Source organism: Mobula hypostoma, chromosome 12, assembly GCF_963921235.1.
Source record: "Mobula hypostoma chromosome 12, sMobHyp1.1, whole genome shotgun sequence".
In the NCBI taxonomy this organism is placed as follows: domain Eukaryota; kingdom Metazoa; phylum Chordata; class Chondrichthyes; order Myliobatiformes; family Myliobatidae; genus Mobula; species Mobula hypostoma.
This window is the reverse complement of record NC_086108.1, coordinates 62863700-62889541: the sequence shown is the minus strand read 5'-3', so window position 1 is coordinate 62889541 and position 25842 is coordinate 62863700. Positions and strand designations below refer to the sequence as shown.

The following is a 25842-nucleotide window of genomic DNA, read 5'->3' as shown; positions in this document are numbered from 1 at the left end:
ATACTTATATTTTGAATTGAAAACTTATGTTATTTATTGATTTTTCATGCCAGCAAAACAAAAATCAGACTACGGCTCTGGTAGTGATTGATAATTATCACATTCCAGCAAAATTTTTTACCACTCTCAGTTTTTCTATCACTGAGTTAGCAGCTCCCAAAATAAACTCATGAAGCACATTCAGTGGAATGCCAAATAATTGCTGTAATTTGTTTCCTAATTTTAGACACCGTCTGGGTGATGTATGTTGCACCTGTATTGTAACATATTATTCCTTTTGATTGTATATTTCAGGCAAGTCAAAGTATGTTTAAAAATGAGGTACAGTACATGTGGTTCTGTTGTAATAAGCACAGTCCTTTGCTAACAAATTTGGAGGGCAACGTTGCTTTCTTATAAGGTTGAGAAAATTATAGTTTATAATTTTCACCTTACTATATGCTTCATTTGATAGATGGCAAAACAACTTATTTAGGAAAATCTCCTGATCTTAAAAATTCATTCCATGTTAACTTTCCTTAACAATTCCAAGGCTCACATATTCCCAATTATTGGAAGGTACCTCATGGTATCCTTTGGTTGCTAGCATTCTTTTGTATAATTTATTTATGGATTATAGGCAGAAGCAACAATGTAAACAATCATTGCCAATGAGTCATTGTTCAAGTGAAAGTAATCCCGAAGGGATGCGTTGGTGGAGTTTTCAGACATAAAGCTGGTGATGAAGAAAGATTGCCAGAATAATGTGTGTCATAATGAGGAATTTGCAAGTTGTGTTGTTCCCATACACTTTCTGCCTTTGTCCTTCTTGATGGTAGAAATCGTGTGTTTGGGAGATCCTGTTAATGTAGATTGATGAGTAACTACAAAGCATTTTTTTACTTGGTACACACTGTAGCTATGGCACAATAGTAGTGGAAGAGACAAATGTTCATGATGTTCAGCTTCCTGAATCTTCTTGGAGTTGCACACATCTAATTAAGTGGAGGGGCATTTTATTATGCTCTTGGCTTGTATCTTATAGATGGTCACACTCTGTGATCTCAGAAGAAAGTCATTCACTGATATCTAGTCTGTACATTTTGACTCCCAGCCAAAATGTCCATTTGTTTGATTGCTGGACAGGGTATAGACATCATCAATATTAATCACGATGTTACCTTTGCCATGCTTCTCACAGATGGTGGTGTATCTCTGGAATCTTCCCCCTAGAGAATTGGCTATGTATTAAAAGGATAAAGATACATTTTTGAAGGACTGAGAAACAGAGCTATGAGGAAACAGCAGAGAAAAGGCCTGAGACAGATCAAACAGAAGCACTTTGAAAAGATAGTAAGGGAAATTGGGTGGCTAGTCCTGCTCCTGATAGGTGATAGGCTGAGTACTGTTTCTATTTTATTGTGCTCTGGTCGATTCCACACAGTTATCGACATCATCTGGTACCTCCCCACTTCTTCTTGAATGGTGGTAAGTTTATTTTCTTACTTACTAAACTTTTGATTGGAAACAGAAAATAATTTCTGTGTGTGCGTGTGGGGGGGGGAAGAGGTGGAGTGGTTGTTTTGCTGCTACTTAGTATTTTTTTGTGTGTATTTGACTGGAGATTTGCTTCCAGCAATTACCCTGCTGGAGGCAAACATGTAACATCAAACAGTCGTAAACAGATGTTGTTTTATCATTGTTGACTAGCGTTAATGTAAACTGTACTAATCACACAGAATTTGCAACACAGGAAAAGAATATTCATCCCAACCAAGCTGCTCAGGTGTTTGGACTCCATGTAAGCCAAACAATGCTTTTGATTTTTTACCTCATATATACAACTACTAATCCTGAAATATCTTGTTTTTTTTTTCTAATGACAATGCAGAAGGAAATACAACCCATCAGATCCCAGGGAAACAACCAATTCTCCTTCACCTAATTTCCTTAGAATTTATTTGTTCTTATGTAATTCCATCAACTTCACTTCAATCCTTTTAGCCACTAACACACTAAGCGACAACTTACGATAGCCAGCACATCTTTGGAATATGGGAAGAAACTCACACAATCGCAGGGAGAATATGTAAACTCTATACAGACAACAAAGGTCAGAATCAAACCCAGATCTCTAGAGTTTTGAAGCAGCAGCATTAACTACTGTGCCACCGACAATGCTATTCAAATCAGTAGTGAAGATCTATCACACTTACTTTTGGTCTTTCCTCTTCTACAGAAACACGCAAAGTTGCCACCTGTTTAGTTCTGCTATCATCCATAAAAGATATGCACAATATCTTTTTGGTGTTGGTCTAACACAAGTTTAACAAAATTTCTCAATTTTTGAATCCCAGGCCTGCACTTCAATGGCTTTATTAACTCATGTTGCTACTCTTAATGATTTGTGAATCTATATCCTTTTGCTCTTTTGCACGGAATAGGTGCTATACTTATTTATCCTACTAAAATGGCAAACAACATAATAACCAAAATGTAAGCTGATTTATCATTGGAACATCATTTCTGAAGTTTTGTATGTTACTCAGTATTAACTATATTATGCAATGAAGTTTGCAATTGTTAATGGAACTAAATAACGGTCGATTTCGCAGTGATCTTGTGGGACACACTTTCACATGTTCCACCAATAACCCCTTTATTTTGTTTAATGGCAATTTGTAATCCATTATTTAGCTGGCTATGTTCTATATACTGTGTCCTTAGTCACAAGGCTACAAGTAACGTCTCATCAAAGACCCGTTGAAAGCCCAGTAGATGTATACCGTATCTTGATTATGCCACCTATTGTAACAGAATTATCATAATAGTTGACTTTAAAACATTTTTATAATTTTAGGTTCTGTTGTTGACCAATCAACAAATCATTCAGAGTAATGTGGCTGTTTTGCATAGGAATGAGGAACAGAAGGAACGGATTTTTCAGTCTATGAAGTATTAAATTCCACACAATGTGCTGTAATAAAAAAAACTAATGAGACACAATACAATTGGTAATTAGCTATAAACATCCAAAATTCTTTCTGCTTTCAAACAAGAAACAATTTAAGCCATTGAATCAACAAAAATATCTCAAATTATTTGATGAACAGGATTCATACATTACATTGTAGACTTAGTTTGTTTAATTATTGACCATTTCAATTCCATCTGTCTGGAAATGCTAAAGGGAATACTGTCTTTTGGCTTCAAACCAAATACAGCTTTGTTTTCAAAGGATCTGTCACTATTCTCCATTAAGTAAGTAAAGAGCCATTTTATACAGTCTGGTCTCATGAATAATGAATGATCAATCCACTTTTCATTTCAACATTTTTGCCAATCATCTAAGTACTATTGTCCATTTTTTAGTACTCATCTAACTTCTTAAGTAATGAAGGAAAGAAAGGTGACTGATGTGAACTGACACACAGTTGGCATTTTGATTAAGTTGATAAAAATATTACCTATGGATAGATGTTTATTCATGCATTTCATTAACCTTCATAATGGTACTTGAAGTTTTACTTTCTTGGACAGTACAAAATCCAAGAAAATAAAAAAAAATAAACTGGCATATGAACCAGCAAGGCTAACGTGCCATTCAATAAGAACTTTGCTGAAGATTCATATCAACTGCCCTGAAATCCCTAATGTCTTGACTTCTTTCATATCAGAAGTTCAATTGATTTCAGTATTGAAAATATTCATCACCCACCAGGGTAGAAAATTGTACAGATTCAAAAGAATTTGAGTAAAAAAAAAACTGGCGTCTTCCAATTCTTAAACAGCTAATTATTTAGTCTGAGTAAACAGTCTTTCAGCTTTTCAATAAGACATTTTGTATTTCTAAACCTAAGAGACTATGACTCCAATGTTCCAATTTATTTTCAAAAAGATTGATGACTTGGTATTAGTGTAGTACAGATTTTAATTTAAGTTGGACATTTAATAACTAGCCATATTATGTTTAAATCTAAAGATCGAGGGTATGATGACCCTTAAATCTGAGAGCAGTGGATGATTATTATTGACCAGCCACTGGCCGCTAATACCGAGGAGAAGATGCTACATTTTCTTCACAATCTAAGAAGTGCCATCTGTGACCAAATTAGAGCAGGTGAGGGAATGTTGACAGGACAAGCAGAGGCTAGAAGCCTAATATGGTTACAGAGGAAAGTCAGTGGGCTGGAATCTGCTGAACTCCCAGAAATGTTTGAGACCCAGGTTTAACAAATGGAAGAGGAATCATCACCAAAGAGGATGATCAAAACTTTATTTTCTTTTTAAGGGGGGGGGTTGGGTGGGTATAATCTTCACTAATGAATAATATCTGTAAGAATACAGGGAATCTTCACCATTGAGAGACATCAAGGGATGTAGAATGGTGGACTGGGATGGGGCACCAACCAAAAAATGTGGGTTTGAAAGATTAAGGATTATATGGAGCAGCCTGGCGATCTTCTCAATGTCAGCAAGACTAAAGAGCTGATTGTGGACTTCAGGAAGGGTAAGACGAGGGAACAAGAACCAAACCCCAAAGAGGGATCAGAAGAGAGAGAAAGCAATTTCAAGTTCCAGAGTGTCAATACTTCTGAGGATCTAGCCTGGGCCCAATGTATCGATGCAGATTGAAAGAAGGCAAGACAGCGGCTATATTTCATCGGGTGTCTGAAGACTTGTTAACTAAAACACTGGGAAACCTCTACAGATATACCATGGAGAGCATTCTGGCAGGCTACAACACTGTCTGGTATGGGGGTGGGGTACTACTGGACAGGACCAAAAGAAGCTATAGAAAGCTGTAAAATTAGTCAGGTCCATTTTGGGTATTAGACTCCATACTACATAGAAAACATAGAAACATAGAAAACAGGTGCAGGAGTAGGCCATTCAGCCCTTCCAGCCTGCACCGCCATTCAGTATGATCATGGCTGATCATCCAACTCAGAACCCTGCACCAGCCTTCCCTCCATACCCCCTGATCCCTTTAGCCACAAGGGCCATATCTACCTCCCTCTTAAATATAGCCAATGAACTGGCCTCAACTGTTTCCTGTGACAGAGAATTCCACACATTCACCAATCTCTGTGTGACCAAGTTTTTCCTAATCTCAGTCCTAAAAGGCTTCCCCTTTATCCTCAAACTGTGACCCCTCATTCTGGACTTCCCCAACATCGGGAACAATCTTCCTGCATCTAGCCTGTCCAATCCCTTTAGGATTTTATACGTTTCAATAAGATCCCCCCTCAATCTTCTAAATTCCAATGTATAAGCCTAGTTGATCCAGTCTTTCATCATATTAAAGTCCTGCCATCCCAGGAGTCAATCTGGTGAACCTTCTTTGTACTCCCTCTATGGCAAGGATGTCTTTCCTCAGATTAGGGGACCAAATCTGCACACAATACTCCAGGTGTGGTCTCACCAAGGCCTTGTACAACTGTAGTAGTACCTCCCTGCTCCTGTACTCCAATCCTCTTGCTATGAATGCCAGCATACCATTTGCCTTTTTCACCGCCTGCTGTACCTGCATGCCCACTTTCAATGACTGGTGTATAGTGACACCCAGGTCTCGTTGCACCTCCCCTTTTCCTAATTGGCCACCTTTCAGATAATAATCTGTTTTCCTGTTCTTGCCACCAAAGTGGATAACTTCACATTTATCCACATTAAATTGCATCTGCCATGAATTTGTCCACTCACTTAACCTATCCAAGTCACCCTGCATCTTCTTAGCATCCTCCTCACAGCTAACACTGCCGCCCAGCTTCGTGTCATCCGCAAACTTGGAGATGCTGCATTTAATTCCCTCAACTGAGTCATTAATATATATTGTAAACAACTGGGGTCCCAGCACTGAGCCTTGCGGTACCCCACTAGTCACTGCCTGCCATTCTGAAAAGGTCCCGTTTATTCCCACTCTTTGCTTCCTGTCTGCCAACCAATTCTCTATCCACATCAATACCATACCCCTAATACCGTGTGCTTTAAGTTTGCACACTAATCTCCTGTGTGGGACCTTGTCAAAAGCCTTTTGAAAATCCAAATATACCATATCCACTGGTTCTCCCCTATCCACTCTACTAGTTACATCCTCAAAAAATTCTATGAGATCTGTCAGACATGATTTTCCTTTCACAAATCCATGCTGACTTTGTCTGATGATTTCACCGCTTTCCAAATGTGCTGTTATCACATCTTTGATAACTGACTCTAGCATTTTCCCCACCACCGATGTTAGGCTAACCGGTCTATAATTCCCTGGTTTCTCTCTCCCTCCTTTTTTAAAAAGTGGGGTTACATTAGCCACCCTCTAATCCTCAGGAACTAGTCCAGAATCTAAAGAGTTTTGAAAAATTATCACTAAAGCATCCACTATTTCTTGGGCTACTTCCTTAAGCACTCTGGGATGCAGACCATCTGGCCCTGGGGATTTATCTGCCTTTAATCCCTTCAATTTACCTAACACCACTTCCCTACTAACATGTATTTCCCTCAGTTCCACCATCTCACTGGACCCTCTGTCCCCTACTATTTCCGGAAGATTATTTATGTCCTCCTTAGTGAAGACAGAACCAAAGTAGTTATTCAATTGGTCTGCCATGCCCTTGCTCCCCATAATCAATTCACCTGTTTCTGTCTGTAGGGGACCTACATTTGTCTTAACCAATCTTCTTCTTTTCACATACCTATAAAAGCTTTTACAGTCAGTTTTTATGTTCCCTGACAGTTTTCTCTCATAATCTTTTTTCCCTTTCCTAATTAAGCCCTAATGAAGTCCTCCTTTGCTGGATTCTAAATTTCTCCCAGTCCTCAGGTGAGCCATTTTTTCTGGCTTATTTGTATGCTTCTTCTTTGGAATTGATACTATCCCTAATTTCCCTTGTCAGCCACGGGTGCACTACCTTCCCTGATTTATTCTTTTGCCAAACTGGGAGGAAAAAATGTTGTAGTTCATCCATGCGATCTTTAAATGCTTGCCATTGCATATCCACCGGCAACCCTTTAAGTGTCATTTGCCAGTCTATCTTAGCTAATTCACGTCTCATATCTTCAAAGTTACCCCTCTTTAAGTTCAGAACCTTTGTTTCTGAATTAACTATGTCACTCTCCATCTTAATGAAGAATTCCACCATATTATGGTCACTGAAGACATCTTAAAGGATTGGTGCCTCAGAAAGGCAACGTCCATTCTTCAGTAACCCCACCACCCTCCGCCATATGATTCTTAAATAGACGTTGAACCCATGAACACTACCTATCTTCTCAAAATATATATTTCTGTTTTTGCACTACTTAAAATCTTTTCGATATACATATGTATATACTTACTGTAATTGATTTATTGATTTTACTTATTTTCTTTCTATATTATCATTGTACTGCTGCTGCTAAGTTAACAAATTTCACGACACATGCCGGTGATAATAAACCTGATTCTGATACCCGAGAGAGAGATTAGAGGAATTAGATATGATCCGGTTGAAACATAGAAAATTATAGGACTTGACAGGGTAGATGTTGGGGTCATGTTTCCTACAATGAGGACACCTGAACCAGAAGTAACTACTGTATCTCAAAACAAGGGATCAGGCATTCCAAAATGAAATTACTTCCCACAGACAACGATGAATCTATGGAATTCTCTGAGCAAGAGGACCTTGGAGACTTGATAAATGAGTGCATTTAAGCTTGAAACTGAGAGTTTGTTGAATATCAAGTGAATAAAGGGAAATGGTACGACTGCAGAAAAGTCATTCTGAAATCAAGGAACAATCATCACCTTGTCTGACTGAGCAGGCTTACTCTGGCTTCCATTCATAAAAGTGATATGTGAACTGAACTGACTGCAGAGTTTCCAGCTTATAGTTTCAGCACAAATAGGTGAAATTACCTGATGCTGAACAAAAAATAGAGAATTTAAACATAAATTGCATAAATTATAAATTAGTTTTGAATGATCATGGACAAGGATAGATCTGGTCCTAGGATTGAGGTTCTTAACTGGAAGAAGGCCAAATTTGAAGAAATGAGAAAGGATCTAAAAAGCGTGGATTGGGACAGGTTGTTCTCTGGCAAGGATGTGATCGGTAGGTGGAAAGCCTTTATATGTTCCTGTCATGATTAAAGGCAAAGTGAATAGGAATAAGGAACCTTGGTTCTCAAGGGATATTGCAACTCTGATAAAGAAGAAGAGGGAGTTGTATGACAGGTATAGGAAGCAGGGAGTAAATAACGTACTTGAGGAGTATAAGAAGTGCAAGAAAATACTTAAGAAAGTAATCAGGAGGGTTAAAAGAAGACCTGAGGTTGCCTTGGCAGTCAAAGTGAAGGATAATCCAAAGAGCTTTTACAGGTATATTAAGAGCAAAAGGATTGTAAGGGATAAAATTGGTCCTCTTGAAGATCAGAGTGGTTGGCTATGTGTGGAACCAAAGCAAATGGGGGAGATCTTAAATAGGTTTTTTGCATCTGTATTTACTAAGGAAACTGGCATGAAGTGTATGGAATTAAGGGAAACAAGTAGTGAGATCATGGAAACTGTACAGACCGAAAAGGAGGAGGACCTTGCTGTCTTGAGGAAAATTGAAGTGGATAAATCCCCGGGACCTGACAGGGTGTTCCCTCGGACCTTGAAGGAGACTAGTGTTGAAATTGCAGAGGCCCTGGCAGAAATATTTAAAATGTCGCTGTCTACAGGTGAGGTGCCGGAGGATTGGAGAGTGGCTCATGTTGTTCCGTTGTTTGAAAAAGGATCGAAAGGTAATCTGGGAAATTATAGGCCAGTAAGTTTAACGTCGGTAGTAGGTAAGTTATTAGAGGGAGTACTAAGAGACAGAATCTACAAACATTTGGATAGACAGGGACTTATTAGGGAGAGTCAACATGGCTTTGTGCATGGTAGGTCATGTTTGACCAATCTATTGGAGTTTTTCGAGGAAGTTACCAGGAAAGTGGATGAAGGGAAGGCAGTGGATATTGTCTACATGGACTTCAGTAAGGCCTTTGACAAGGTCCCGCATGGGAGGTTAGTTAGGAAAATTCAGTCGCTAGGTATACATGGAGAGGTGGTAAATTGGATTAGACATTAGCTCAATGGAAGAAGCCAAAGAGTGGTAGTAGAGAATTGCTTCTCAGAGTGGAGGCCTGTGACTAGTGGTGTTAGTGGTGTGCCACAGGGATCAGTGCTGGGTCCATTGTTATTTGTCATCTATATCAATGATCTGGATGATAATGTGGTAAATTGGATCAGCAAATTTGCTGATGATACAAAGATTGGAGGTGTAGTAGACAGTGAGGAAGATTTTCAGAGCCTGCAGAGGGACTTGGACCAGCTGGAAAAATGGGCTGAAAAATGGCAGATGGAGCTTAATACAGACAAGTGTGAGGTATTGCACGTTGGAAGGACAAACCAAGGTAGAACATACAGGGTTAATGGTAAGGCACTAAGGAGTGCAGTGGAACAGAGGGATCTGGAAATACAGATACAAAATTTCCTAAAAGTGTCGTCACAGGTCGATAGGGTCGTAAAGAGAGCTTTTGGTACATTGGCCTTTATTAATCAAAGTATTGAGTATAAGAGCTGGAATGTTATGATGAGGTTGTATAAGGCATTGGTGAGGCCGAATCTGGAGTATTGTGTTCAGTTTTGGTCACCAAATTACAGGAAGGATATAAATAAGGTTGAAAGAATGCAGAGAAGGTTTACAAGGATGTTGCCGGGACTTGAGAAACTCAGTTACAGAGAAAGGTTGAATAGGTTAGGACTTTATTCCCTGGAGCTTAGAAGAATGAGGGGAGATTTGATAGAGGTATATAAAATTATGATGGGTATAGATAGAGTGAATGCAAGCAGGCTTTTTCCACTGAGGCAAGGGGAGAAAAAAACCAGAGGACATGGATTAAGGGTAAGGGGGGAAAAGTTTAAAGGGAACATTAAGGGGGGGAGCTTCTTCACACAGAGAGTGGTGGGAGTATGGAATGAGCTGCCATATGAGGTGGTAAATACGGGTTCTTTTTTAATATTTAAGAATAAATTGGACAGATACATGGATGGGAGGTGTATGGAGGGATATGGTCCGTGTGCAGGTCAGTGGGACTCAGCAGAAAATGGTTCGGCACAGCCAAGAAGGGCCAAAAGGCCTGTTTCTGTGCTGTAGTTTCTATGGTTTCTATGGTTTCTATGATCTTTCTTCATGATTTCCATATGCAATTAGTTGGTCTCATCTACAAAATTTATTATTTCAGATTGAAAAGATGAGAATGAGAAACTTGGGCAAATTACCAAATTTGGAGTGAGAATTTGAACTTTTTTTTTAAATCCACAGACTTGTAGGCATATTTCAAATTTAACAGTGCTAATCGCTCATAATGTGAACCAGGATCATGAGCAGTACATATGACACATCATCACAGAGCACATGGCCATTAAATAGAATAGCAATCACTACCTAATAGCCAATTGGTAGTTCCCCTGTGAAAATGAATCATGGCTGTGTAGTTAACAGAGGAAACCAGGCCTTAACATTAAACATGGATCATGGGTCCTTGGTAGTTAAATGGATGATATTCAATTACAAGTTTATTGTGGACTTATTTGGAATGAAAGTCACTTCATTCCCTGGGCAGAAGACTCCAGTTACAAGTTATTGGTAGTGTCTAAATGATCTCTGAGGTCATGTTTGCATCTACAATACAGAGGTCATAAGGTGAAGGCACCAAAAAATCTGAAGGAGTAAAGGAGGCTGTCTGCTCCAGAGGGCCAACTGTTAAGAGCTTTCCAGGAGTCATACTTCTATCTTCAGCCGCCTGAGCAACAATGTTTATAGTGTCAGTAGTGTGCATAAGTACAATCGCAAAGAAGACAGAACAATACCTCTGTTGTCTTAGGAGTTTGTACAGTTTTGATATGTCATCTAAAATTTGACAAGCTTCTGTATGTACACAGTGGAGAGTATCTTGACTGGTTGCATCATGGCTTGGTATGGAAACACCAATGCCTATGAATGGAGAAGTCTAGAAAAAGTGGTGAACACAGCCCAGTCCATCACAGTCAAAACCCTCCACACCATACAACACAACTACAAGGAGCACTGTCAGAAGAAAGCAGCATTCATCATCAATGACCCCAACCATTCAGGACATACACTTTTCGCACTGCTGCCGTTGGGAAGGAGATATAGGAGTCTTAAGTCCCTCACCATTAGGTTCAGGAACAGTTATTACCCTTCAACAATCAGGCTCCTGAACCAGCGTGAAGAACTCTATGCACCTCGACACTGAACTAATTCCTCAAACTGTAGACTCACTTTCAAGAACTCTACAACTTATGTTCTCAGCATTATTTATTTCTTCACTACAGGAAGGACGTGGAAACCATAGAAGGAAGGGTCTCGGCCTGAAACGTCGACTGCGCCTCTTCCTACAGATGCTGCTTGGCCTGCTGCGTTCACCAGCAACTTTGATGTATGTTGCTTGAATTTCCAGCATCTGCAGAATTCCTGTTGTTGACTCATTCAAAGATCAGTTTATCTCCTTCTCCTCAAGTATGGGATAGATACGTCAGGATTAAAGAATTTCTGAAGAAACTGGGAATAACTGATTCTGGCACACCCATGATCCACACAGTAATCCACACACAATGCCCCACCTCCCCCTCGTACCCCATCCGTTATTTATTTATATACACACATTCTTTTTCTCTTTCTCCTTTTTCTCCCTCTGTCCCTCTCACTATACCCCTTGCCCATCCTCTGGGTTTCCCCCCCTCCCCCTTTTCTTTTTCCCTGGGCCTCCTGTCCCATGATCCTCTCATATCCCTTTTGCCAATCAACTGTCCAGCTCTTGGCTCCATCTCTCCCCCTCTTGTCTTCTCCTATCATTTTGGATCTCCCCCCCCCCACCTTCCGCTTTCAAATCTCTCACTAGCTCTTCTTTCAGTTAGTCCTGACGAAGGGTCTCGGCCCAAAACGTCAACTGTACCTCTTCCTAGAGATGCGGCCTGGCCTGCTGCGTTCACCGGCAACTTTGATGTGTGTTGCTTGAATTTCCAGCATCTGCAGATTTCCTCATGTTTACAGTAATTTGGAGCCCTTTTTGAACCACAAATGCTATCATTCCCTGAGTTTACTGTTCATGGGTGACTATCACCAGAAAATAGCAACAGCCAATGCTATGCATCCAGCAAGTGCATGTAGCTCATCCATTCTCAGACAGCCTGTTATGTCCACCATGTTTCAGTCATAGTGCTGGACAGACGTGCAGTTCAAGGACCAAAGATTAAGTCTTTCAACTTTAGCTCCTTGCCCTAAGTACAGGGGTTTCCAACCTAAGGTCCACAGACCCCTTGCTTAATGGTTTTGCTCCATGGCATAAAAAAGGTTGGGAACTCCTTCTCTAGTCCTTGCTCCTGTTCATGCTCATGAGCATGACTGCAGTTTCACTCAGGTATCCAGTTTGAGTTAGATGCCATGAGCCACCTGATCCTTCACAGAAAGAACAGCACACTGTAACGATTTCTCAGAGAGTGTCCTCCTGTACTCTGCCAGACAAGTCTTATGCTTACTCATTACTTGCTGTCCGTCGGTCATAAGGGTATACCCTTACTACTCTGCTCTGGAGCAGGAGCAGGAAGTGAGGAAGGAAGTGTCAGGTGACGATGATCATCTTAAAGATGTGCAGTTACAGTAGCTTCATCCATAAGAAGGAAGTTAATCCAACCCTTACATGAACCTGTAGTTGATTCATTTATCTTGTAGCCACTTACGACTAAAGCACACTTGTAACATGCAATGGGTGTCCCTCCAACAGAAATGTCAGTTTTGAATAAAAGCAATATCTAACCTAAACTTCCCTTTTTTTATACAGAATCCCAAAAATTCATCACTGAAGAAAATCCTTCTTTGCTTCAGTTTATTTTGAAACAAAGACATAGAAACGTAATATAAAATAAAAATAAACAGAAATAAACTTACAAGCTGTAGGAAAAGGGAGGAGGCCCTGAAGACAGGATATAGGGAGTTAGGTAGAAAGCTGAACAGCTGGACCTCCAAGGTAGTACTCTTTGAATTGCTACCTCTGCCATGCACCAGTGAGGGTAAGAATAGGATAATTTGGCTGATCAGTGCACGGCTGACGAATTGGTGCAGGGGTCAGGGTTTCCGATTTCTGGATCATTAGGATCTCTTCCTGTACAAAAAGAATGGGTTAGACTTGAATCCTTGTGGGCAGGTATGCTAGAGCTGTTGGGGAGGGTTTAAACTAATCTGACAAGGGGATGCTATCCAGAGTGATAAGGCTTGGGATGGGACAGCTGGTAAACAACTAGATGTAATGTGTAGTGAGACTGTGAGGAAGGATAGACTGATGATACGGCAAAATTTTAGAAAGGCATTTAACGAAGTCCCTCATGGGAGGTTAATCCAGATTAGGATGCATGGGGACCGCAGCGAATTAGCTGTTTGGATTCAGAAACAGCTTGCGCATAGAAGACAGAGGGTAGTGGTCACAAGGACTTACTCAAACTGGAAGTCTGTAATTAGTGGTGTTCTGCAGGGATCTGTGCTGGGACCTCTGCTGTTTATGATGTATATAAATGACATGGATGAAAATGTAGATGGGTGGGTTCGTGTGTTTGCAGATGATACCAAGATTGGTGGAGTTGAGGATAGTGTAGAAGACTGGCAAAGAATACAGCGCGATATAGATCAGTTACAGAGAAATAACAGATGGAGTTTAATCCAGATAAATGTGAGGTGTTGCACGTTGGTCAAGCAAATGCAAGCAGACAGCACACTGACCCTTAATGGTGTTGCTGCGCAGAGAGATCTTGAAGTCCAAGTTCATACCTGCTTAAAAGTGACTACACATGTGGATCGGATTGTAAACAAGGTTTACGGAATGCTTGCTTTTATTAGGGTTCAAAAGTCAAGAGGCTATATTGCAATTTTATAAAACTCTGGTTAGGCTACATCTGCAGTATTGCATACATTTCTGGTTGGTCCACTATAGGAAGGATGTTGGGACTTTGGAGATGGTGCAAAAAAGGTTCACTAGGATGCTGCCTGGTTTAGAGGGCATGGGCTATCATGAAAGACTGGACAAACGTGGGTTGCTTTTTCTGGAGCTATAGAGGCTAAGGGGAGATCTGATAGGAGGTTTATAAGATTATGAGAGGCATAGATAGAGTACAAAGGGATTATTTTTTCCCATGGTAGAAATGCTTAATACCAGAGGGCATGCAATAAAGGTGAGATGGGGTAGGGTCAAAGGGGATGTGAGGGGTAAGTCAGAGAGTGATGAATGCTTGGAATGTGCTGTCTGGTATGGTGGTAAAGGCAAATACATTGGAGGCTTTTAAGAGATGTTTAGATACACACATGAATATGAGGATAATGGATTGATACGGAGATTGTTTAGGTAGGAGGGATTGATTTTTGTTTTTTTTTAATTTACTTTTTAACCGGTTCAGCACAACATTGCAGGTCAAAGGGCCCAGTCTTCATGCAGACTGTAGACCCAAAATATCGACCATTCTGTTCCCTCCACAGATGCTGCTTGACCCACTGAGTTACTGTGGCCATTTGTTTTTCCCTCCTTATTTTATGACTTTTATTTCCAATTCTATACTTTTCAGCTAACACAAAAGTGCTCTTGTTCAAGCCCTGTAAGATGTTTCAATGAGGTTATCTCCTATTCTATAAACTCCTGAAAATAGAGGTCTAGTATAACCAATTTCTTATACTATAAGAGACATGCTGTCTAGGAACCTATCTTGTGAATTTTCACTGCACTCTTTCTGTAGCAAGTTTATCCTTTTACTATTGCCTCCATGAGGACCACAACCTTGTAATAGGGTTTGGAGGCTTGCATACCTCAATGCCCCAGAGAGTTAAGTTGGCTGGAGTCAGGGCATTATGCTTTGGCTCTTGGTACTGTCACCCATGCCAAACAGGTCAAAAAGTAGAGGCCAAACTAAGGGTGGTCCACCGGTCGTCCAGTTTCGGGGTTTCAGTTCAGGGCTAACACCCCTGACAAAATTGTTACGGAAACTGTAATGAATTGTTACAGAAACAGTAATGAAGAATCTGAGTGCAATGGTATTCCTGAGTGTTCAGCTGGGATTTGTATGACTGACAGTAGTGAAAACTAAGAAGAAGCTACTAACATGATGAAGGAAGCCTTGAACACTGCCAGAAATGGAGGACCTTCACTGCTTCCCTAAATGCCAGCAGCATAATGGGCAGTTAGTAAGTTTGTTACAGTTCATGAATGTTAATGTGTGTAATATGTAAGATGTGTAAGTATTGTGTCATGGCAATACTTAATGGGCTAACAAGTACACATCTGGCTTGGACCACCTCTTGAAACACTCGGTCTAGGCTATGAAGCTCACTTCCGACATTGGTCCCTCAGGACAATTCCTCCTGCATCAGTCCTGGTTCCTGTCTGTGATCCTTTAAGAGTACTGGACTTTACTGCAGCCATCCACTTTTAGAGACATAAGCATTGAAAAAGGCCCTTCAGCCCATCATTTCAATCATAACCAGTAAGCTCTATCCAGTGGCCAAGTGGTTAAGGCGTTCGTCTAGTGATCTGAAGGTTGCTAGTTCGAGCCTCAGCTGTGGCAACGTGTTTGTGTCCTTGAGCAAGGCACTTAATCACACATTGCTCTAGTCTGTGCAAGGAGTGACACCCCACAGACTTCCAATCTGCACCTTGTAAGGCATGAAAATGCCTGACGCAGGCCTCTCATGGTCTGAGTCGACATTCCCTCCCCTCCCCCTCTGTCTATCCATGTCCTATTTACGAGTACTTGGTCTGTAACCTACTATTCCTTAGGAATTCAACTGCTTGTCCTGAAGTTTCTTTAATGCTGTGAGATTATCTGCCTTCACCACCTTCTCAGATGTGCATTCCATATTACAAACCCCCTTTAGCTGGAAAAATTCTTCCTGAAATCCTCCTAAATCTTTTACTCCTCAAATTAGACATCATCAAGGACCCCCATCATCCAGGCCATGCTTTCTTCTCGCTGTTGCCACTGGAAAGGAGGTCTCACACCAGCACGTTCAGGAAAAGTTATTGCCAGTGGCAGCGCCAGAGATTTTTTCTTGCTGGTGCTACGGAGGGGCTGAATTATTCAGTAATGGTGCTGAGGGATACACTGCATGGTAATATGTATTTGCAAGGCCAGACGCAAGATGTTAAAAAGTCAGTTTCAAGCATTATGTGCCTACTATAAATGCCTCTGTTGATTCACAAGCAACAGCAATTGGTAGATCTAATATAGAAGTGAACTGTACAGTGTCAACGGCATCAGAGACAACCTGGGCTACACGGAGCATAAACAAAAAAAAAACAGAGCATCCGAGCAACAGCGGACAACGTGAATCACGCACCAATCCCGCAATCACTGTCAAATGCTGCTTTTCAACTGAAAAACACAAAACGAACCCACTGCTATTCGCATTACATAGACAGCAATGCCAAAAGATACACCATTATTAAAGTCAAATAAGGCAAACAACACATGCAAGGCTTTACCAGGAGTTGGACAAATCGTACTCTGACCATGCAATACCTCAATTAATTCGGCTATTGAATTTAAAACAAAAATCAACAGAATCACTACTTGGAAGTCTAAGCAAAACCAGTAGGCTTAATAGCAGTAAATGTAATATTTTAGGATTTGCAGGAAACCTAAGGACTATGGGGTATCCACCACAAAATAATAATAATAATAATCAGCATTAGTCTTGGCCCAAATCTTTAAAAAATCAACTGCACTCACCATTAATGTTTTCAGAGAAGCACAATCTGTCTGTTGTTGTGATTGGTGGCGAAAGCATCAATGATTTTCTGGATGTCAAGTGCTTTGGTCCTCCGGCTGTTTATGGCCAACAGAGCCCAGTTGCTGTTCTGAGCATCGCCGCCACTATTCCTTAAGTAGTTTTTGACATGTCTGAGGCAATAGAAACTCCGTTCACATAAGGCAGATGTCACAGGCAGAGTCTGTGATATGCAGATTAGTTTGTATAAATCTATAAGTGCATCGCGGTAGGGTCTCATTAGAGCTAGAAATTCCACTGTGTCATTCACTGTCTGTCCTTGCTTTTGTTTTATTTCCAGCAGATGCCGAACCTGATGTAGCTCTGCAGTCAGGTTCACTACAGTCACTCCATGGTATTGGGCCATTAGCCAAAGACAATTCTTGTCTAGGAAGAACTTGTGTTTGGGACTCAATGCTGAGACTCCAGGCAGAACACTTCCAGTCTCAACGGAGAACAGTCTTTTCATTTCAGTCAGAAGTCTGTCTATAACCGGATAGCAACAGTGGTTGCGAAGGTCATCAGAGGATGTGACAGGTACGCGTTCAGTTTGGGCCTCAACAACAAAATCATGTAGGCGGCGGGGTGGCTGGGCCTCTCTCCTTTCATGTGGTCTGCTCTGTACATCAGCCTTGATGCACAAGTCCCTAGTTCTTGTCTGAATTTCACTCCATGATTCCTCTCCCCATTTTGCTGAGAGTGCATCAATAACAGACTGAGCCAAGTCCACAGCAGATAGTTGAGCCCACTAGGGGATCGGCAGTACTGGATTGGGTATTGTGTAATGAACCGGAGGTGATTGGAGAGATTGAGGCGAAGGAACCCTTAGGAGGCAGTGATCATAACATGATTGAGTTCACTGTGAAATTAGAAAAAGAGAAGCCGAAATCTGATGTGTGGGTATTTCAGCGGAGTAAAGGAAATTACAGTGGCATGAGAGAGGAACTGGCCAAAGTTGACTGGAGAGGGACACTGGCGGGAAAGACAGCAGAGCAGCAGTAGCTGGAGTTTATGCGAGAAATGGGGAATGTGCAAGACAGGTATATTCCAAAAAAGAAGAAATTTTCGAGTGGAAAAAGGATGCAACCATGGTTGACAAGAGAAGTCAAAGCCAAAGTTAAAGCTAAGGAGAGGGCATACAAGAAAGCAAAAATTAGTGGGAAGACAGAGGATTGGGAAGTTTTCAAAACCTTACAAAAGGAAACCAAGAAGGTCATCAAGAGAGAAAAGATTAACTATGAAAGGAAGCTAGCAAATAATATCAAAGAGGATACTAAAAGTTTTTTCAAGTATATAAAGAGTAAAAGACAGGTGAGAGTAGATATAGGACCGATAGAAAATGATGCTGGAGAAATTGTAATGGGAGATGAGGAGATGGCAGAGGAACTGAACGAGTATTTTGCATCAGATATCACTGAGGAAGACATCAGCAGTATACCGGACACTCAAGGGTGGCAGGGAAGAGAAGTGTGTGCAGTCACAATTACAACAGAGAAAGTGAGGAAGCTGAATAGGCTAAAGGTAGATAAATCTCCTGGACCAGATGGAATGCACCCTTGTGTTCTGAAGGAAATAGCTATGGAGATTGCGGAGGCATTAGCGATGATCTTTCAAAAGTCGATAGATTCTGGCATGGTTCCGGAGGACTGGAAGATTGCAAATGTCACTCCGCTATTTAAGAAGGGGGCAAGGAAGCAAAAAGGAAATTATAGACCTGTTAGTTTGACGTCGGTGGTTGGGAAGTTGTTGGAGTCGATTGTCAAGGATGAGGTTATAGAGTATCTGGAGGCATATGACAAGATAGGCAGAACTCAGCATGGATTTCTTAAAGGAAGATCCTGCCTGACAAACCTATTACAATTTTTTGAGGAAATTACCAGTAGGCTAGACAAGGGAGATGCAGTGGATGTTGTATATTTGGATTTTCAGAAGGCCTTTGACAAGGTGCCACACATGAGGCTACTTAACACGATAAGAGCCCATGGAATTACAGGAAAGTTACATACGTGGATAGAGCGTTGGCTGATTGGCAGGAAACAGAGAGTGGGAATAAAGGGATCCTATTCTGGTTGGCTGCCAGTTACCAGTGGTGTTCCACAGGGATCAGTGCTGGGGCCGCTTCTTTTTACATTGTACATCAACGATTTGGATTATGGACTAGATGGCTTTGTGGCTAAGTTTGCTGACGATACGAAGATAGGTGGAGGGGCGGTAGTGCTGAGGAAACGGAGAGTCTGCAGAGAAACTTGGATAGATTGGAAGAATGGGCAGAGAAGTGGCAAATGAAGTACAATGTTGGGAAGTGTATGGTTATGCCTTTGGCAGAAAAAATAAACGGGCAGACTATTATTTAAATGGGGAAAGAATTCAAAGTTCTGAGATGCAACGGGACTTGGGAGTCCTCGTACAGGATACCCTTAAAGTTAACCTCCAGGTTGAGTCAGTGGTGAAGAAGGCGAATGCAATGTTGGCATTCATTTCTAGAGGAATAGAGTATAGGAGCAGGGATGTGATGTTGAGCCTCTATAAGGCGCTGGTGAGACCTCACTTGGAGTACTGTGGGCAGTTTTGGTCTCCTGATTTAAGAAAGGATGTGCTGACGTTGGAGAGGGTCCAGAGAAGATTCAGTAGAATGATTCCGGGAATGAGACGGTTAACATATGAGGAACGTTTGTCCGCTCTTGGACTGTATTCCTTGGAGTTTAGAAGAATGAGGGGAGACCTCATAGAAACACTTCGAATGTTAAAAGGCATGGACAGAGTGAATGCAGCAAAGTTGCTTCCCATGATGGGGGAGTCTAGTACGAGAGGGCATGACTTCAGGATTGAAGGGCGCCCATTCAGAACAGAGATGCGAAGAAATTTTTTTAGCCAGAGGGTGGTGAATCTATGGAATTTGTTGCCACGGGCAGCAGTGGAGGCCAAGTCATTGGGTGTATTTAAGGCAGAGATTGATAGGTATCTGAGTAGCCAGAGCATCAAAGGTTATGGTGAGGAGGCGGCGGGGGGGGGGGGGTGGGACTAAATGGGAGAATGGATCAGCTCTAAAATGGCGGAGCAGACTCGATGGGCCGAATGACCTACTTCTGCTCCTTTGTCTTATGGTCTTATGAAAGCTCCAAACTGGGAGATTGTAGCTGGTCTGACATAAACTTGGTGACTCTGAATAAATCCTCAAACAGAGTGAGAAGTAAAGCAAACTGCTCATCAATCAGTCCATTTACAGCTCTGGCCTCCATTTTCCTCCGTGCATTTGGTTGACCCATAATATCCTGTAGTGTAGCTAGAATGTAGGGAGTGATTTCCTTATAGCCCATAAAGCTGTATACTGCCATGCCCAGAGTGTACCTGACAATTTCTTCAACTCCACGGGCTGTGCAGTTGATTCCAGTTCTCTCTGTTTCTTCATGAAAAGATCGTGGGCAACAGAGTTTGAAAAGAAGTTGTAAAGCAGCTGCACAGTTTCAAAAAACTCACCCGCTTGTGGTACATTGCTCACAGCATCCACTAAAACAAGGTTAAGTCTGTGAGCATGGCAGTGTATATATAATGCATGCAGGACCTCTTTCCTGAACCTCTCTTGTACCCCGTTATTGCACCCAGACATCACTGCCGCCCCGTCATAACACGCGTTCTTATCAATAACACACTGGGCGAGTGTCTGTTCAATGCTTTTAAGAAGCGACTCTGCGTCCAAACCTTCTGCTGGAATGAAGTGCAAGAATTCTTCAAGCACTGTTTCGTTATTCAAATACTGCACCACCACTGATATTTGCTCCTTTTTACTGAAGTCTTTACTTTCATCCACCATGATGGGAAAATATCCAGCCTCCTTGATTTCTGCACTTATTTGACGTATGACCATATCTGCCATAATACCCATAACTTAATTTTGGATATCGTGATGGGTGTTTTTTGCATTTCCAAGATTGTCTTCTATTTTTTTAGCTACAGTCTTATCAAACTTCCCAATTACACTGAGCAATTCAACAAAGTTTCCCTTATTGCCAGATCCATCATTCTCCTGGTGTCCTCGCTGGGCAATGCCATGGCACGCAGTATAGCGTAGAAACTCGACTACTGCTCTCATATACTCACGATTTTCTTGGACAACCTTCGCATGTCCTTTATCAAGCATATTTCCCAATCTTGAACCGTCTTGTTTTCTCAATCTGAATTCGGCCCATGCCTCCATCGCAAACTTATGAGCTGCACTTGCATGGTGGGTTTTGAAAGCTGTTGTAGCTTTCCGCCAGTTGCGGTAACCGGTGACAGTGAAGGTAGACTCAGAATGGAACCCATTTCCTCCGCACAGGAAATGCCTGTATGCGAAGCAGAATGTAGCATCTTTTGTGATTGAATATTCCAGCCAGGAGTACAGGTCAAACCAGCCACGAATAAAACTCCTTTGCTGATTGCCAAACTGTTGCGAAGAGTGCTTTTTCAATGCTGGCCGATGGGGTCCTTCCTCAGGCTGCTGGCTGCTGACTAACATCGCTAACAGTATTCCCACTCGCACTAAGAGCAGCTTCATCCATGTTCTCTTCCGAATCCCGCTCCATTTCTTGTCCTTTTACTTCGCCCTCACACTCCTTCGATGAACTGGTGTCGTCCTCATCCCCACTTACTTCTTTCTGCATGTCACTTTCAATTAAGACATGCTCAGGCTGAGACACCACTGATTCCTCTGGATGAGCTCGTTTTCTGACTAAAAATTGATCCATTTTTCATGCCAGCCAAAATAATGCACGTGCCAGGTCGACGCTAGTTTGTAAAAGCACAATGTGCGCGTGTGGCATCCGTTAGTCTCGCGAGACCACGGATCAGCGCCTGGATGTATACATCAATCTCTCGCGTGAGTGAGAGTGAGTGACATCACCCCCTTAAGTGATCTTAGATCATCTTAACTGATCTGAGGACAGCAACGGCAAGACATTGACAACGAACGAAAAAGCAGAAGTGTAGAGTGGATCTGACAGAGTTTATAACTTTATTGCTGAGTGGGTGCTATGGTAATTGGGGGCGCTGTTTCACTAGATCAGCTGGAGAAACAAGCTGTATTCAAAACTATACAGAGAAAGCAAAGCAGCTGCAGTTAATTTCTTGGTGTTGCTATAGTGGGGCTATTGCAATTTCTGCTGGGGCTATAGCCCCAGCTAGCACCACCTTAGCGCCACCCCTGATTATTGCCCTTGAACCATCGGGCTCCTGAACCACTGTGGATAACCTCACTCACTTCAACAATGAACTGATTCCACAACCTATGGACTTTCTGTCAAGGACTCTACAAACTCATGTTTTCAGGTTTGTTTGTTTGTTTGTTTATTTATTTATTTTCCTTTGTATTTGTACAGTTTCACTTCTTTTGCACTTTGGTTGTTTGTCAGTCACACTGGTATGTGTGCAGTTTTTCATCGTTTCTATTGTATTTCTTTGTTCCACTGTAAATGGCCACAAGAAAATAAATCTCAGGGTAGTATATGATGACATATATGTACTTTGACATAATTTTCCTTTGAACGTTAAACCTATGTCATCTGCTCTTAGACAACTCTGCAGTGGGGTTAAGTTTTCCCCTTAGCCTTCTCTTTGGTATCTCTGTTCCTCGGCTGCCATTCTTCAGGGCCCTGGTTCCCAAGCTGCCTAATAAGAGCATTTTTTGTCCACGTGTTCCTTTTTCCAAGAAGGTTCTGAGTTGGAGTATCAAATTTATTATCAAAGTACACATATGTCACCATATACAGCCCTGAGATTCATTTTCTTGTGGGCATACTCAATAAGTACAAAAATCAACAGGGCATATGGTCAGTATGTAGAACACAACAAACTGTACAAATACAAAAAGAAGGAAAAGAAGACATAATAATAAGAATAATGAGAACATGAGACAAATAAGCATTAAAGATGGGTGTATAGGTTGTGGGAACAGTTCAATGCTGAGGCAAGTGAAGTTCAGTGCAGTTATCTCCACTGATTCAGGAGCCTGATGGTTGAAGGGTAATAACTGTTCCTGAACCTGGTGTGTGAGTCCTGAGGGACCTTCTTCCTGATGGTCGCAGCAAGAAGAGTGCAGAACCTGAGTGGTGGGGGTCCCTGATGTTGAATGTTGCTTTCCTCCAAGAGTTCACACAGATTTATGAAAAAACTCATCTGTGGCTTGATTCAGTATTTATCTCCTTTTTAAAATGTGGAAGTATGACATCAGTCAAAACTAGTTGATATCAGTGACTTGCAATTCTCAGAAAATTATTCAGTCTGCACCATATTAATGGGGAAAACAATAAAATTCTAAATTTATGATATGAAACTTGAATCACTACTTCACACTAAAGAAACAAAGCTATCAAGTACAACTTGTGCCACATATCTTATGTGTATCCAAAGATGAATAATATTTGTATTGACACAGTTCTACTGAAGGCTAACAGAGAGCAAAAAAACATTTTATCAATATCCATCTTGCTTCTGAAATACTGCCTAAATGACCTAATAGTTATCTTAGTATATTTCTCAGTAGTTTTCTTCTTGGCTTCATGCTACTATGGAAAATTTGAATAGCTTTTGCCTTGGGATATATTAGTGCTATCAATTAAAGGAAGGGTGGCCTCAGTGTCTTTCAAGGCTGGAATCTGTGTATTGCCATTAAAGAGTACAGCAAGATAAATGAGAAACCATACTCTATATAGATGTGATTATTTTAGATAGTCTTCCCTCAAAAAAAGGATTTTGTTCAGTTTAGAAGTTGGTGGAAAACATGTGTTGATGTACCAAGAACTAAGATTCCAGTTATATCTTAAAAAAAAACAAGCATTTGTAATGTTATTTGTTGTTATCTAGTCTTGATTTTGTTTTATTTTGTCCTTTATGGCACTATTTTCTGCTGAATCTACTATTTTATAAGATGTTAATTATCAAAAGAGACAATTAAACCAGAGAACTAATTTATCACTTGCGTTCTTATTGCAACCTGTTTTTTTTCTCAAGATCAATGCTTTTTATTTATTTGCAAAATAGGGCATGATATTCGTCATAGTAATAGTATTCTTCTGTCGCCTTTGAATTTTAATAAAGAACACAAAGATCCCATACTTTTTCAATATCCAATTAAATGTTGGAACTTTATTGATCAGATGATGGTCCCTGATATTAATTGATTTCACTTGGTATAAGTTACAAGATGGTTGTGTGATATCTTTGCATGGCCATTCTTATAAATGCTGAGAAAAGGAAGAAACCCAGGACATCCCAAGGAACTAAGTTTTTTTTTGCTATTTCCATTTATTCTTTACATAATCTGCCACAAGGTTCTTACAAATTATGCAATAAAAATCAGAGATAAAGATTTTATTTTGTAAACTAGAACATCATGCAAGTGGTGGGAAGTTCTGTTGGGGTAATGTATTTGCATGGAAGATTAATTAACCAACAGAAGGGAGAGAGATGTTTCTCTGGTTGGCAGTCAGTGGTAAGTGGAGTGCCCCAGAGGTCGGTGCTTGGCCCACAACTGTTCACGATATACATTAACAATATGGAGGGAGTGCCGGGAGTGTAGCATAACCCAAGTTTGCTGATGATACTAAACTGAGTGGAAAAGCAAACTGTGAAAAGGATGAAGAGAGTCTACAGAGTGATGTGAATAGGTTAAGTGAGTGGACAAGGGTCTGGAAGATAGAATACCGCATTGATAAATGCCAGGTCATCCACTTTGGAAGGAACATAGAAGATTAGATTATTAATTAAACAGTGAAAGATTACAGCAATCTATTGTGTAGAGGGAATTGGGAGTGCTGGTGCGTAAATTGCAAAAGGTTGCCTTGTAGGTGCAACAGACTATTGAGAAGGCAAATGGAATGTTGGCCTTCATTGCTAAGGGGATTCAATTTAAGAATAGGGAGATTATGCTACAACTGTATAGGGTACTGGCAAGGCTGCATTTGGAGTATTGTGTGCATTTCTGGTCTCTTTACTTGAGGAAACTCTTACTGGTTTTGTAGGTAGTGCTCAGGAGGCTCATGAGGTTGATTCCAGAGATGAGGGGAGCTAGAGTCACCTGGAACTATGCTCACTAGAATCCAGAAGAATGAGAGGGGACCTTATAGAAACATAAAATTATTAAGGGGATATATACGATAGAGGCAGGAAAGTTGTTTCCACTGGTAAGTGAAACTAGAGGACAAAGCCTCAAGATTCAGGGAAAACAGACTTGGGATGGAGATGAGGAGAAGCTGTTTTTCCCTGAGAGTAGAAAAAATCTATGGAATTATCTGCACAAGGAAGCAGTAGAGGTTACCTCATTCAAAATATTTAAGAGAGTTAAATAGAAATTTTGCATAACAGGGGAGTTAAGGGCAATGAGGAAAAGGCAGATAGATGGATCTGAGTTAATCGGCAGATCAGCCATGATCTTACTGGATGATGGAAAAGGCTCGACAGACCAAATGATCCCGCCTGCTCCTATTTCTTGTTCTTATCTATTTGTATGCCACAGGGAAGGGTTATTGTGTACCATTGCTAGATTTTTAGAAACGCTTACCATTTTTGCTGAGATCATAAAGGTAAATACCTACGCAGCACTTAATTTTTAAAAAAATCATATACTTTTATTCTGATTCTCTTTTTCATGCCACCTACCGTGGAAAATCTAATTATCAGTCAGGCTGCCGTCGTGTATTGCCAGTAGTTATAATGTAATGTTCCCAAAAGTCCATGGAACATGCCTTTTTAGTAAAATAGAAGGTAGCACATAAACTAAAAAATGATTTCTATTACTGAAAGGCTTAAGGAGTAAAAAAAAACAAGCAATAAACAATCTGTTGGAGGAACTCAGTGAGTTAAACAGCATCTGTGTCAAGAAAGGAATTGTCAACATTTCAGTTCAAAAACTTGAATCAGGACCGAGATTTCAACCCAAAATGTCTGACCCACTAGGTTCCTCCAGCAGATTGTTAGTTGCTCCAAATTCCAGCACCTGCAGTCTCTTTTATGTCTTTCTTAAAAACATTTTCTTTAGAATCTTCATATAGAAACTAGCTAA

General features: G+C 40.9%; 1 protein-coding gene and 1 long non-coding RNA gene across 17 annotated transcripts in view; one reads left to right on the top strand and one right to left on the bottom strand.

Annotated features, from left to right (window-relative positions):
• Positions 1–25842, bottom strand: part of fggy (FGGY carbohydrate kinase domain containing) — a 352624-nt gene that overhangs the window by 250699 nt on the left and 76083 nt on the right. The window lies entirely within an intron of this gene.
• The window catches only part of LOC134354864 (uncharacterized), a 41168-nt gene that overhangs the window by 14504 nt on the left and 822 nt on the right, over positions 1–25842 (top strand). The window contains exon 2 of the long non-coding RNA XR_010019909.1: positions 17113–17345. This is a non-coding gene — a long non-coding RNA (uncharacterized LOC134354864). The remainder of the gene's footprint in view (positions 1–17112; positions 17346–25842) is intronic.